We start from the raw sequence: 15,391 nt of genomic DNA on the forward strand, positions 1-15,391 counted from the left end.
ACAATCTCGACATTGAGGCCAGTATTGCACCTACTTATAGGGCCTACTACCTCGTTACCTTTAATTTCCACTTCTGTCGTCTTAGTCCGTCAACAGATCGCGTGGATGTAATGGCAACATTTTCTGATAGTATGGACAGGACTTATTTCCTTGAAGCACAAGACTAACAAAACTTTAAAAAATAAAAAAAGAAACATGTTGAACAAGTGAGTAAGTTGAAACAAAGATTGCCTCGGGTGAGGATCGAACTCACGACCTTCAGATGCCTCTATCTGCTGAGATTATGAGACTGACGCGCTACCTACTGCACTACCGAGGCTTGAATGCAGGTTTACATAAAACCTTGATTTCACTAATAAATTATATTACCTAATAAAGTTGTTTTCTGAAATCGGCAAGACTTGTGTGTGTGTGTATGTGTGTGTGTGTGTGCTTACGTGCGAGCGTGCGTGTGTGTGTGTGTGTGTGTGGTGAAGGAGGGCGAAGTTTAGAAAAGGGGGGGGGGTGAAATAATTCGTAAAATATTTTCCTCAGATGCGTTAATTCGTGTCTTTGTCGCCCTTGTACGACTCCCTGAACCTGAACAGGTGAGCTAAAATGTTCAGGTTTCTAATTCACAAAACCTGGGATGTCCATGTGCGAGCTAATCGTCTTCCCAGCAAGTGAATGGGGCGCCAACCAGACTGCTGCTCTGTTCTCCTTCTTTGGTGCAGGATCCAGACAAGTCCGGACTGTGGTCTCCAGATCTGCTGACCGCCCCATTCAGTGCTGGTCTGTTGATGAGCGCCCTCTGTTAAAGATCAAATATATTTCACCAACGATAGCTGTATAGAAGTGAGTTCTACGTTAGTATATAGTCTGGTAATATTATATGAAGTTATCCTGGCAGTTTCTCGTGTCTGGGGTCGGCTTGGTGTGTTGTAGGGGCGTTCGCATAACGTAGGGCGTAGGGCTAGATCTCAGACAATTAGAATGGGGCGGTGGGGGAAGGGAGGAATTTCATTTGTGCTGATGGTGATAGAGAATAAAATAAATTTGACGTCATATTAACTTCTCGTTTTTCTAGTGTGTGTGTGTGTGTGTGCGCGCGCGCGTGTGTGTGTTTGTGACGAATATTGATTTGCACATAAATAAAAAATTACCTTCGTATGGCTATGTTAAGTTTTGTAATTTTTAGATAGATCTATCAACGTAACTGCATGATTATACATATAATTTTGAGAGTAGGAAAAAAAGGGTAGGAATTAACACAATAAATAAAGATGATGCAAAAAGAATTTTTTGAAACGAGAAAAAAACGAATGCCCCAGGTGAGGATCGAACTCACGACCTTCAGATTGCTCTTGAGTTGATTATGAGACTGACGCGCTACCTACTGCGCTACCGAGGCTTGTAATATTCGCGTTTGATGACCGATAATTTCTTAAGTCATGGGGTCTTAAGTTCCTTTTGCAACCTTGAGATCACACCACAGACTACATAACTTAGGGTTATGGTTAGGGTTAGATTTTTACTTTCTCGTATATACGAAGTATAGAGAAAGTCTTGTAATCGTGCAAAAAAAAAATCGAGATTTTTACAAATCTCGACGTTTTACACCTCACTGATACGGAAAAACATAATTTTGCAATCTTGTCCGTATGTCTGTGTGTCTGTCTGTCTGTCTGTCTGTAAACACGATAACTTGAGTACCGTTACAGCTAGGTTGATGAAATTTCATATATAAGTATTTTATCAAAATCGTAGATCCGTTTCAACTTTTGAGCGATTTCCGAAAACCGGAAGTGGTACCTTTTCTACTTTGAATTTTTCAAAAGCCTATAACTTGAGTACTATTTCAGATAGATAAATGAAATTTCACATGTAAGTAAAAGATCTATATCTCTACCTTCTATCAAATTCTGAGTAATTTCCGTTGAACAGAAGTACTAATTTACGCTATTTCCGATTTCTCAAAAACGCATGTAAATTTATAAAGTACTAATAATATCATGCACATCTTTATTTGGCGTTCGCTTGGTGCGCAATTCTTTTTTTCTATGAGATTCCATTCTATTTTTAGAAGTTTAAGTAATTAAAAATCATGTCTATATTCCAAGTTATATAAGAATATTCGAGAAAGTTTAGGGGATATCACTCCCGGTTTATTTTCCATAGAGCTTACTTCTTATTTTTACAGGCTATTTTTTTTTCTAAACTTGATCCCCCTGTTGTCCTACACCTGGGACGAAATTTGCGAGTGGAATTTTTTTTTTTAAATAGGCCTACTTTAAAATGTAATTTAATTTCACATTAAATGAAGGCAATGTTTGTATTTTTTGTAATATCGCGGAAAAAGAAAATAGTTAATATAGAAACTTAAATAAATAGGAAGCTTTTATAGACCTACATCTAAAACAAGAAAATAAAAAGAATTTCTTTTAATAGGCCAATACAATTATCACCAGTATTGAAATAATTAAAATTGTCTACAAAAGACGACCTTTCTAACACTCCACCCCCCCCCCCCCCCTCCCCCACTCACTCCTCGTGGACGTCAAAGATTAAATGGATGACCCCTAATTTAAAAAATTAACATGGGATCAAAGAGAGATAACTTTCAAATAATCTCTAAAATTAACTAAAACCACAAAGTGTGCATAGGCAACAAAATTGTACATGTTTATATACTTCAAAAGAAAATGAAAACAAATACAAAATACGTTATTTTGCCTAACATTAAGCGTGTTAACTATTAATATATTGCATAAATAAGAAATAAAACTCTAACTAATAGCATGCTACAATAGCTTTATTTCATAAACAATTTTAAAAATAAAAATTCTGATTAAAATATGTTGCTCTCCTGGCACGTTTTTTTTTTCGGCTTCTAAATACAAGAACTCTTAACAATTCTTCCAAGCCCCCGGAGAAAAAGTCTGGAAGAAACACTGGTCTCAATGCAGTTGTGGGACAGCGTGAGCACATAATGAATATTCTCTAAAGGCAGCCATGGTCAGGGAAATAGATGAACTAAATTCATCTACCTCTTAAAGTTAGTCGATCAAACAGTGTTATTTGCATTACTTCTTTTTCTATTGCCATGTAAAAATGTACATTTTGAATAGCCTGTGCCTATTGTAAATAAACCGGGAGTGATCTCCCCTAACTTTAAAAAAAAAATAATAATTCTTCCAAGATGAGTCAAATCAACAGATTCGCTTCGTGAGTCAACTGATGCTGTATTCCAACCTAAATCTGCTGTTTTAAATAGTGTCGCGACTTGTCTCTTGGGAAAAAGAGTGTCTTAGGATGGAACAACCACACGACATTTCTTTTGGAAACTCGCTAATGTTAATTTTAGTTTTTTTTTTTTTTTTTGTTTTTTTTTTATAATCCAACTTTTCCTATCAGTTTAGAGTCACTACTGGGATTCAGGGGGAGTGGGGGGGGGGGGGGGGGGAAGGAGGGGGTGGACGGACGAGGACATTTGTTTGTCGATTTGTCATACGTCTTTAAATTCTCGTTTATCTGCCCTTGTTTGTGTAAGAGCAAATGAAAGGGAGAGCACTAGAAAGGTTACCTCTCCTCTTAATAGCTGACTATTCTCTACTCGCTTAGCGGGCCTGTAAAGTAATAACGAGTTTAAGAGAATGGCTACAGTATAATGGTGTGAACTTCTTGGCTTGATGTCAGTGGCTTATATGATGTCAGTAAATTATTTGGTGTCAGTGAATTATTTGGTGTCAGTGAATTATTTGGTGTCAGTGAATTATTTGGTGTCAATAATTTGTCGGTGTCAGTAAATTATTTGGTGTCAATGAATTGTTTGTTGTCAGTGAATTATTTGTTGTCGGTTAATGATTTGGTGTCGTTGATTTTTTTGGTGTCTGAGAATTTTTTTTTTGGTATCAGTGAACTATTTGGAGTCAGTGAATCCATATGTCAGTGAATTATATTGGAGTCAGGGCATTCTTTGGCATCTTTGAACCCCAAGGTGTCAGTGAATTCTTTTGTGCCTGAAACCCTAGGGAATGCATATCGTTACCCCTTCCCCCCCCCACACACACACGAGTTTGTTTAGAGCTGTTTTGTTGTTTAGAGAAATGTGCTTTTCGTGTTAAATTGTCAACACGGGCCGAAAGACAACCCCAACCCCAAAAAGACAACCCCAACCCAAAAAGACACTCCAACCCTTAAAGACTCCTCGTACAACTTTTAGACCACTCTCTCTCTATTAAGTTATCGCCCCCCCCCCCTCCACACTAACTATCTGTTGCCTGCCCATTTCCATATAATTTTGAGAGTAGGAACAAAAAAAAAAAAAGGATAGGAATTAACACAATAAATAAAGATTATGCAAAAAGAATTTTTTGAAACGAGAAAAAAAAAACGAATGCCCCGGGTGAAGATCGAACTCACGACCTTCAGATCGCTCTATCTGCTGGCCGAGATTATGAGACCTACTGCGCTACCGAGGCTTGAACAGTGGCGTAGCGAGGTCGGTGTCACCCCGGTGCGGCACTTAATGGTGTCACCCCCCCCCCCCCAGAGGGCCGTAGCGACCCTTACCTTTCAAGTTTTCGATTTGCACCCCCCCCCCCCCCCCCTCAAACTTTCGATTTGCACCCCCCTCAAGTTTTCGATTTGCACACCCCCCCCCCTCAAATTTTCGATTTACACCCCCCCCCCCCCCTCAAACTTTCGATTTGCACCCCCCCCCCCCTCAAACTTTCGATTTATACCCCCCCCCCCTCAAGTTTTTCTTTATATATTTTGCTATTTTTTGCCTTGGTGTCACCCCCTAAATGGTGTCACCCGGTGCGGTCCGCACCCCCGCCCCCCCCCCCCCTCGCTACGCCCCTGGGCTTGAAAGCTGATTTACATAAAAACCTCGAGTGCACTAATACATTATATTACCTCATAATGTTGTTTTCTGAAATCGGCAAGTCTAGTGTGTGTGCTGGTAAAGGGGGGCGAAGTTTAGGGAGGTAAATGATTCGTAAATATTTTCCTCAGATGCGTTAATTCGTGTCTTTGTCGCCCTTGTACGACTCCCTGAACCTGAACAGGTGAGCTAAAATGTTCAGGTTTCTAATTCACAAAACCTGGGATGTCCATGTGCGAGCTAATCGTCTTCCTAGCCAGTGAATGGGGCGCCAACTAGACTGCTGCTCTATTCTCCTTCTTCGGTGCAGGATCCAGACAACAAGTCTGGACTGTGGTCTCCAGATCTGCTGACGCCCCATTCAGTGCTGGTCTGTTGATGAGCGCCCTCTGTTAAAGATCAAAATATTTCACCAATGACAGCTGTATAGAAGTGACTTCTACGTTAGTATATAGTCTGGTAATATGATATGAAGTTATCCTGGCAGTTTCTCGTGTCTGGTGTCGGCTTGGTGTGTTGTAGGGGCGTTTGCATGGCGTAGGGCGTAGGGCTACATCTCAGACAATGAGAATGGGGCGGTGGGGAAGGGAGGAATTTCGCATATTTGTGCTGATGCTCAGAGGAGTAGCGTGGGGGGGGGGGGTGCTGACTGCACCGGGTGACACCATTTAGGGGGGGGGGGATGACACCAAGGCAAAAAATAGCAAAATATATTGAGAAAAACTTGAGGGGGAGGGGGGGGGGGAAATCGAAAGTTTGAGGGGGGTGCAAATCGAAAGTTTGAGGGGGGGGGGGGTGCTAATCGAAAATTTGAAAGTTTGTCCCCGAGAACGGTTGCTACGCCTCTGGGGGGGGGGGGGGGGTGACACCATTAAGTGCCGCACCGGGTGACACCCGAACTCGCTAAGCCACTGCTGATGCTGATAGAGAATAAAATAAAAATTGACGTCAAATTAACTTTTCCGTTTTTTTCTAGTGTGTGTGCGCGCGTGTGTGTGTGTGAGTGTGTGTTTGTGACGAATATTGATTTGCAAATAAATAAAAGAAAAAGTTACCTTCGTATGGCTATGTTAAGTTTTTGTAATTTTTAGATTTTTCTCCCTATAGACCTATCAACGTAACTGCATAATTATACATATAATTTTGAGAGTAGGAACAAAAAAAAAGGATAAGAATTAACACAATAAATAAATGTTATGCAAAAAGATTTTTTTGAAACGAGAAAAAAACGAATGCCCCGGGTGAGGATCGAACTCACGACCTTCAGATTGCTCTTGAGTTGATTATGAGACTGACGCGCTACCTACTGCGCTACCGAGGCTTGTAATATTCGTGTTTGATGCCCGATAATCTCTTAAGTCATGGGGTCTTAAGTTCCTTTTGCAACCTTGAGATCACACCACAGACTACATAACTTAGGGTTAGGGTTAGGGTTAGGTTAGGGTTAGGGTTAGGGTTAGGGTTAGGGTTAGGGGTTAGGGTTAGGGTTAGGGTTAGGGTTAAGGTTAGGGTTAGGGTTAGGGTTAGGGTTAGGGTTAGGGTTAGGGTTAGGGTTAGGGTTAAGTTTAAGGTTAGGGTTAGGGCAGAGGCGTAGCGATGGGGGGGGGGGGGGTGGAGGTTGCGGACCGCACCGGGTGACACCATTTATGGGGGTGACACCAAGGCAAAAATAGCAAAATATATAGAGAAAAATTTGAGGGGGGAAGGTGCAAATCGAAGGTTTGAGGGGGGGGGGGGGGATGCAAATTGAAAATTTCGAAATTTTGTCCCCGGGAAGGGTTGCTACGCCTCTGGGGGGTGACACCATTAAGTGCCGCACCGGGTGATACCCGACCTCGCCACGCCACTGTGTTAGGGTTGGGGTTAGATTTTTCCATAGAGCTCACTTCTTATTTTTACAGGCTATTTTTTTTCTAAACTTGATCCCCCTTTTTGTCCTACACCATGAGACGAAATTTGCGAGTGGAATTTTTTTTTTTTTAAATAGGCCTACTTCAAACTGTAATTTAATTTCACATTAAATGAAGGCAATGTCTGTATTTTTTGTAATATCGCGGAAAAATTAATACTTAATATAGAAAACTTAAATAAATAGGAAGCTTTTATAGGCCTACATCTAAAACAAGAAAATAAAAAGAATTTCTTTTAATAGGCCAATACAATTATCACCAGTATTGAAATAATTAAAATTGTCCACAAAAGGACGACCTTTTCTAACACTCCACCCCCCCCCCCCCCCCACTCACTCACTCCTTGTGGACGTCAAAAATTAATGAATGACCCCTAATTTAAAAAATTAACATGGGGCCAAAGAGAGGTAACTTTCAAATAAATCTCTAAAATTAACTAAAACCACCAAGTGTGCATAGGCAACAAAATTGTACATGTTTATATACTTTAAAAGAAAATGAAACAAATAAAAAATACGTTATTTTGCCTAACATTAAAGCGTGTTAACTATTAATATATTGCATAAATAAGAAATAAAACTCTAACTAATAGCATGCTACAATAGCTTTATTTCATAAACAATTTTAAAAATAAAAACTCTGATTATAATATGTTGCTCTTCTGACTCACTTTTTTCGGCTTAAGAACTCTTAATAACTCTGACCTATAACAGTGATTATAAAATATTGACAAAAACTTTAGTTAAGAAACTCGAACCCTTCATATCTAAATTAATACACCCCGATCAGCAGTATAGCATACCAGGTAGAAACATACACAACCACACGCACTTAATCAGAGACATCATACATTATAGCACGCAGAAAGACACACAACTAGCGATTCTTAGCATCGACCAACAGAAAGCGTTCGACAGAGTAGATCATACATGGTTAATAAAACAATAGATGCTTACAACCTAGGACACTATTTTAAAACATGGATAAAAATAATATATAACAATGCACATAGTCCATTTATTAATAAACAACAGTGTTACAAGCGCTTTTCACATACAGAAATCAGTTAGACAAGGTTGTCCTTTATCTCCCCTACTATACATCCTAAGCTTAGAACCCCTACTAGAAAACATTAGACATGACAACTCGATTAAAGGACTGTACATTCCAAACACGGTAGGCAAGAAAATACTTGCATACGCAGACGACACTACTTTCTTAGTACAAACAGAAAAAGCAATACAGACTCTAATAGAAAAATTCAACAACTTTGGGAAAGGGAGCGGGGGAAAAATAAACGCAGAAAAATCAAAAGTAATGGGTATAGGTAAATGGAAAGGTAAAGATAACTATCACATAGACATAACAATAACTGACAAACTCAAAATTTATGGAATAACCTATACTAGCGATCCCACAATAAACGACCAAGAAACTTGGACCACACTGAAAAATTAAATAAATCACAATCTGGAAAAATACCAATACTGCAATACAACCATTTTTGCCAGAGCTGCATTAGTAAACAGATATAGTCTCTATCATTCCAAAAATAATTTTCGTAGCGACGAACTCTACAATACCCAACTCATTTATTAAAAAAAAAAAAACAAGCACATTAGAGAGTTCATTTTCAAAAATACGATTAGAAACATTAGCCACAAAACCTTAATACAAAATAAATTAAACAGGAGGTATAGGGCTACACGACATTCAACTAAAATAAAACACCTTCCGATTAAAACACCTGGATAGAATAAGGATAGAACCACATTATCATCCATTAGCACAATACTACATTGGGTTAAACATAAAGAGCATTTTAAAATTAAACATCATAACACCACACTATGGGGGAAATGACATAGGCAGCTTTTAAGAAGAAACGCTAGCAACATTCCAAGGAAACAAAAGCATTATTGGGGAAGACACAAAAAAAAATATACGACATCCTAATCAAACAACAAGCGACACCCTTATACACGAGAATTAGTTGGGCCAGGGAACACAATATAATAGACATTAAAGATACATTTAGAAACCTACATAATAAACGCATTACACCAAAAGAAAGGGAAATAGCATACAGACTGATTTTTAACACAACTCCAGTTTCACGAAATACAAAGTCAAATCAAAATGTTAAAATAACATGTCAAACGTGTAAACAAAATATACAAGAAACTGAGAAACACATTTATTTAGATTGTATATTAGTACAGAAAACAAAGCAAACACTTGCGAAAATATTAAACACCACCAATCAAACAGCCACAACAAATAAAGTAATCACACTTAATTTAATGAACACGACTAGACAAAGAACAGAAGACGAAAACAGACTAGTAGCAATGGCTATTTATAGATCGAACTATATGGTAAATTAGGAATAAAGTCAGATATTTTTTTACAAAATACACGGACATCGAGTTAAAAGAAATATTTCAAGCAAAGCTAAGACATAGACTGGGAACTCTCATTTAACTGAGAAAAAAAAAAAGAAATATACAGGAAAGAAATAAATAAAGTATTCATTTTAATTTAGACAGTCTCAAGCCAAACATCACTCGATCAGCCCCCAAGTAAATTAACATTAGAACAGTCTTCTGTTTCCCGGGTTTTAAAATGCACAACCTGAATGGTAGAAAGAGATACCCACCTCAACCCCCCCCCCAACACACCCCCCCCCAATCAACCGGACTGGCGGATATTTCAAGGTAGCGTGCCCTCATTGCCAAGGGTCAATTTTATGTCATGGAAAGTTTTGGAATGATAGATCAGTACGTGATTACAGAGACCCTTCTTCCACAGTCGTTTCTATTTCTGTCCATGGGTGGCTACAGTGTGAACTTTTGACTCCGCAGCACACTAAACTAAGCAGTGAAGAGAAACCTAGTTTGCACACCTTATTTTAATCTAGTTCTTATGCCATTTTATTTTTTCCCTTTGATTATTATATATGCAATTGATGTTCATTGTTCATGTCTTTGATGCTATGTAAAATCTATCAAATATATTATTATTACTGATTAAAAAAATAAATAAATAAATAAATAAAAAATTAATAACTCTTCCAAGATGAATAAAATCAACAGATTCGCTTTCTTGAGTCAATTGATGCTGTATTCCAACCTAAATCTGCTGCTTTAAATAGTGTCGCGACTTTTCTCTTGTGAAAAGAATGTCTTATGATGGAACAGCCACACGACATTTCATTTGGAATCTCACTAGTGTTAATTTCAGTTGTTTTTTTCGATAATCCAACATTCCCTACCGGTAATTTACTGGGATTCAGGGGGAGGGGGGGGGGGGGGGGGTGAAGGGGACATTTGTTTGTCGATTTGTCGGACGTCTTTAAATTCTCGTTTATCTGCCCTTGTTTGTGTAAGAGCAAATGAAAGGGAGAGCACTAGAAAGGTTGCCTCTCCTCTCAATAGCGGACTACTCTCTACTCGCTTAGCGGGCCTGTAAAGTAATAGCGAGTTTAAGAGAATGGCTACAGTATAATGGTGTGAACTTCTTGGGCTTGATGTCAGTGGCTTATATGATGTCAGTAAATTATTTGGTGTCGGTGAATTATTTGGTGTCAGTGAATTATTTGGTGTCGTTGAGTTATTTGGTGTCATTGAATTATTTGGTGTCAATAATTTGTCGGTGTCAGTAAATTATATGGTGTCGGTGAATTATTTGTTGTCAGTGAATTATTTGTTGTCGGTTAATTATTTGCAGTCGTTGATTTTTTTTTTTTTGGTGTCTGTGAATTTTTTTGGTATCAGTGAATTATTTGGAGTTAGTGGATCCATATGTCAATGAATTATTTGGAGTCAGGGCATTCTTTGGTATCATTGAGCCCCAAGGTGTCAGTGAATTCTTTCGTGTCTGAACCCCTAGAATGCATATCGTAACCCCCCCCCCCCCCACCCACTTACACACACACGAGTTTGTTTAGAGCTGTTTTGTTGTTTAGAGAAATGTGCTTTTGGCGTCAAATTGTCAACACGGGTCGAAAGACAACCCCAACCCCAAAAGACAACCCCAACCCCAAAAGACACTCCAACCCTTATACAGAGGCGTAGCGACCCTTCCCGGCGCCCGGAGACAAACTTTTCGATTTGCACCCCTCTCAAGATTTCGATTTGCACCCCCCTCAACCTTTCAATTTATTTTTCCAACCCATTTTGGCGCTCCCTAAGGTCGGCGCCCGGGGACATATGCCCCCCCCCCCCCCACTCACTACGCTACTGCCCTTATAGACTCCTCGTACAGCTTTTAGACACTCTCTATTACGTCACCCACTCCCCCTCCACATTAACTATCTCTTGCCTGCCAATTTCCAGTGTCATATTTTAAATTTCAGTCGAGCGCAAAGCACCATGTTGACAAACACACAAAGTTTGTTTTGTTGGGTGCTTGCTGGGTAGCAGGGTTGTGAATGACGAAAACAGAACACTAAGTGGCTTTTTAACTAAATAATTAGGCACCCCTTGACGTCAATGCGTAAAAACTGGCTTTTCTAAGAGACACAATTAGGGTACATAACATTAACCAAAGATATTTTTTCCCTTTCATTTAATCCTTTTTAATTAAAACTACCCCTCCCCCTCGCAGTATACCCCCACCCTTACCATGTTATCAGCCTAAGGAAGGATAATTGCCACACTTATTAGCAAAAAAACAACAAGAGTTGCTCCGGCCGTTCCATCTCCTCATTCATGATTAAATCGGCTTAATTAATCATCGTAAATATATCTCCAATACCAATCAATAATTAAAAAAAAACAACAACATCCTATTAAAATCACTGTACAGCGCCTATGACCATTGCTGTCAGCGTAGCCCCCCCCCCCCACACACACACACCCCCTCCCCCCCACAACCCCCCACACCCCCCCCCCCCCCCCACTAGATCGATACCACGAGCCGCACGCCACACACACTTTTTGACTGCAGCGAGACCAGGTGGGATAGCGGGCCTGTTCGCGTTGTCTAACTTAGCATTGTGATTGAGTAACACCGTTCGCCGGGGGGTGTCCATGAGCGGTCCAACACCTAGCACACGTTTTTCATTTCTGCATGTTTGGATTTGCTTACAGTGGTAGCCTACACCAGCTTGAAGTTTAAAAAAAAATTTTTTTTTAAAATCCAGATTTTTATTTCTTTGGATTGTTTCGTTGAGTTCGATATCGGCGAACTTTTTAATGTGTAGGTTTATAAACTTTGTGTCCTGTTTGAAATATTTGTTCTTCTGTGGTCAGGTAGATCTGCTGTTACTGTTTAAGTGCGCGAAACGCTGGGATATTCATTTAGCATAATGTAGCGTGTTCTTTAAAGTTGATTCACTATTCAGCCTCGCCGGTAAGTCAAGTATTGTTAGGGTTGAAAACAAAATTGGAACGAATGTTAGTCTGTCAAAACTTAACCTAGTAGCCTGGCGCCTGGCATTCCATTGCGTTGTTTTATTTAGAAATCTATCTCTAGATATAGAGTCTAGATCTAGATCTAGACATCTAGATCTCTAGTTAGTATCAGTTAGCTCGAAGTGTTATTTTAATGTTGAATTTATTTAGTGTGGGGTATTTTAATCTCTAATCAACTGTTGTTTACATAGGTTGGACTTAGACTGTTTTGTTTAATTTCATACCGTTGTTTATATATTTTATAAATATTGACCTGTTGCTTGGTCCGTGTGATTTAATTAACATGTTTTAATTTATTTAATTAACGCAGAACAGATTCTACTTATATGGGTGTAAAGTGTAATGCAACTAAGAATGGGGTGGAAAGCAATAGACAGAAACATAGGATCTAACAACTTTTGTAGGAGCTAATTTACTGGGTATAAATTGGTTTTGATTAAATTAGCTTGTTTATTATATTCTTAGCAATTTTTTTCGTAATTACTGAATGATCGAGGGTAAAATACATTATAATGATCGGGGTAGGGGCGGGGTTGGCAAGGTGACAAGACCTAATAGTGTGTTGTTGTTGTACCGTTTTGGCGAACAAAGGAACACTACTCCTGCGGTAAATGTGAATTTCGTTCACAAAAATTTGTAGGCAATTTTCAATCCCCCCCCCCCACCTCACTGTTTTTTTAAGCAGCCTTCTCTACAAACACACAACATAAACACATTACAATATACACACAACTAACACGCAACACTCCACACACACAACACATTCCACGAGTAACACACACACTCAAACACAACACATATACACACACAAAAATACGTAACACTATACACGCGCAAATCATACTCTCACACAAACTAACACACATCACATGCACACAAACACGCTCCACACACACACACACACAACACATACTGCACTCACATGCGTACACTTCACAATACTCCACATGCACACCACACACGCAAAACACACTTCACACACACACACATAAACCCACTCTACACACACGCATTCCACATGCACACCCCACACATTAAATACACCTTACACACACACCTCACACTCCACACAGATACACACAAACCCACTCCACACACACACACACGCGCCTTAAAGACACAGACTTAACGACAGGAAATGACGTCACCATGTTGGAGAACACATCTTCCTACGCATCCCCTAGTCACAACCAAGTGACGTCACTCCTGTTTTAACTTGGTGACGTCACAATTCAATAAAAAAGATCGCATGACGTCTCTCTCTCTAGTGTAGTACATGACACGTGCATCTAGATTGTTTCAAACTTAATACATTGTACTATCAAACTTTAGTGCATGATACTTTCAAACTTTAGTACATGGTACTATCAAAGTTAAGTACATAGCACGATAGTGTGAAACGATCTTTGAGCTAGGTTTGTCCTTGAACTTGGCCACAGCTTATTAGACTGTTTCTCTTTAAATATTGAACAAGCTAAGCATGGATATTACTCATAAAAAGTTAAGTCCCACCCCCTCTCCCCCCACTACAATGTCGGTCACATTGCCACCCGTATCACGTGACTGTCATTATCCAGGATATCCAGACGTAAATCAGCCCAGATATGGCAGTAACCCCTAGTCACGTGATTGAAAGAGCACGGAAGCACGTGAATATTATCGTCTGGCCAGTGGATAATGGTCGTGTGGCCAGTGGATAATGGTCGTGTGGCCGTCGTGTGACCAGTGGATAATGGTCGTGTGGCCAGTGGATAATGGTCGTGTGGCTAGTGGATACTGGTGGCCAGTGGATAATGGTCGTGTGGCCGTCGTGTGACCAGTGGATAATGGTCGTGTGGCCGTCGTGTGACCAGTGGATAATGGTCGTGTGGCCAGTGGATAATGGTCGTGTGGCCGTCGTGTGACCAGTGGATAATGGTCGTGTGGCTAGTGGATACTGGTGGCCAGTGGATAATGGCCGTGTGGTCAGTAAACAAATGGCCATGTGGTTATTGGATGTTGGTCGTGTGGTCAGTAAACAAATGGCCATGTGGTTATTGGATGTTGGTCGTGTGGATAAGGGTCTTATGGACAGTGGATAATGGTCGTGTGGCCAGTGGATACTGGTCATGTGGTCAGTAAACAAATGGCCATGTGGTTATTGGATATTGGTCGTGTGGTCAGTAAACAAATGGCCATGTGGTTATTGGATGTTGGTCGTGTGGATAAGGGTCTTATGGACAGTGGATAATGGTCGTGTGGCCAGTGGATACTGGTCATGTGGTCAGTAAACAAATGGCCATGTGGTTATTGGATGTTGGTCGTGTGGATAAGGGTCTTATGGACAGTGGATAATGGTCGTGTGGCCAGTGGATACTGGTCATGTGGTCAGTAAACAAATGGCCATGTGGTTATTGGATGTTGGTCGTGTGGATAAGGGTCTTATGGACAGTGGATAATGGTCGTGTGGCCAGTGGATACTGGTCATGTGGTCAGTAAACAAATGGCCATGTGGTTATTGGATGTTGGTCGTGTGGATAAGGGTCTTATGGACAGTGGATAATGGTCGTGTGGCCAGTGGATACTGGTCATGTGGTCAGTAAACAAATGGCCATGTGGTTATTGGATGTTGGTCGTGTGGATAAGGGTCTTATGGACAGTGGATAATGGTCGTGTGGCCAGTGGATACTGGTCATGTGGTCAGTAAACAAATGGCCATGTGGTTATTGGATGTTGGTCGTGTGGATAAGGGTCTTATGGACAGTGGATAATGGTCGTGTGGCCAGTGGATACTGGTCATGTGGTCAGTAAACAAATGGCCATGTGGTTATTGGATGTTGGTCGTGTGGATAAGGGTCTTATGGACAGTGGATAATGGTCGTGTGGCCAGTGGATACTGGTCATGTGGTCAGTAAACAAATGGCCATGTGGTTATTGGATGTTGGTCGTGTGGATAAGGGTCTTATGGACAGTGGATAATGGTCGTGTGGCCAGTGGATACTGGTCATGTGGTCAGTAAACAAATGGCCATGTGGTTATTGGATGTTGGTCGTGTGGATAAGGGTCTTATGGACAGTGGATAATGGTCGTTTGTTTTAGCTTTAAAACACAGGGGTCGTTGTATAGAGCGATGTATTGGTTGAGCGGCTATAGAGCATTTAAGATTTTAAAAAATGAGAGAAAATCACTATCAATTTAAAAAAAAATACCAACGTCTA

At 40.2% G+C, this 15,391-nt stretch overlaps 3 non-coding genes across 3 annotated transcripts; all 3 read right to left on the reverse strand.

Annotated features, from left to right (window-relative positions):
- Positions 1–228: 228 nt before the first annotated feature.
- Trnam-cau (transfer RNA methionine (anticodon CAU)) lies at positions 229–319 on the reverse strand. The gene is given in 2 exon segments: positions 229–264; positions 283–319. It is a non-coding gene; the product is annotated as a tRNA-Met (tRNA).
- Positions 320–1,302: 983 nt separating this feature from the next.
- Positions 1,303–1,390, reverse strand: Trnam-cau (transfer RNA methionine (anticodon CAU)). The gene is given in 2 exon segments: positions 1,303–1,338; positions 1,354–1,390. It is a non-coding gene; the product is annotated as a tRNA-Met (tRNA).
- Positions 1,391–6,100: 4,710 nt separating this feature from the next.
- Trnam-cau (transfer RNA methionine (anticodon CAU)) lies at positions 6,101–6,188 on the reverse strand. Its single transcript is given in 2 exon segments — positions 6,101–6,136; positions 6,152–6,188. It is a non-coding gene; the product is annotated as a tRNA-Met (tRNA).
- Positions 6,189–15,391: the final 9,203 nt, after the last annotated feature.

Source organism: Physella acuta, unplaced genomic scaffold (assembly GCF_028476545.2).
Source record: "Physella acuta isolate Inbredline_101_S28 unplaced genomic scaffold, ASM2847654v3 ptg001967l, whole genome shotgun sequence".
Lineage (NCBI taxonomy): Eukaryota > Metazoa > Mollusca > Gastropoda > Physidae > Physella > Physella acuta.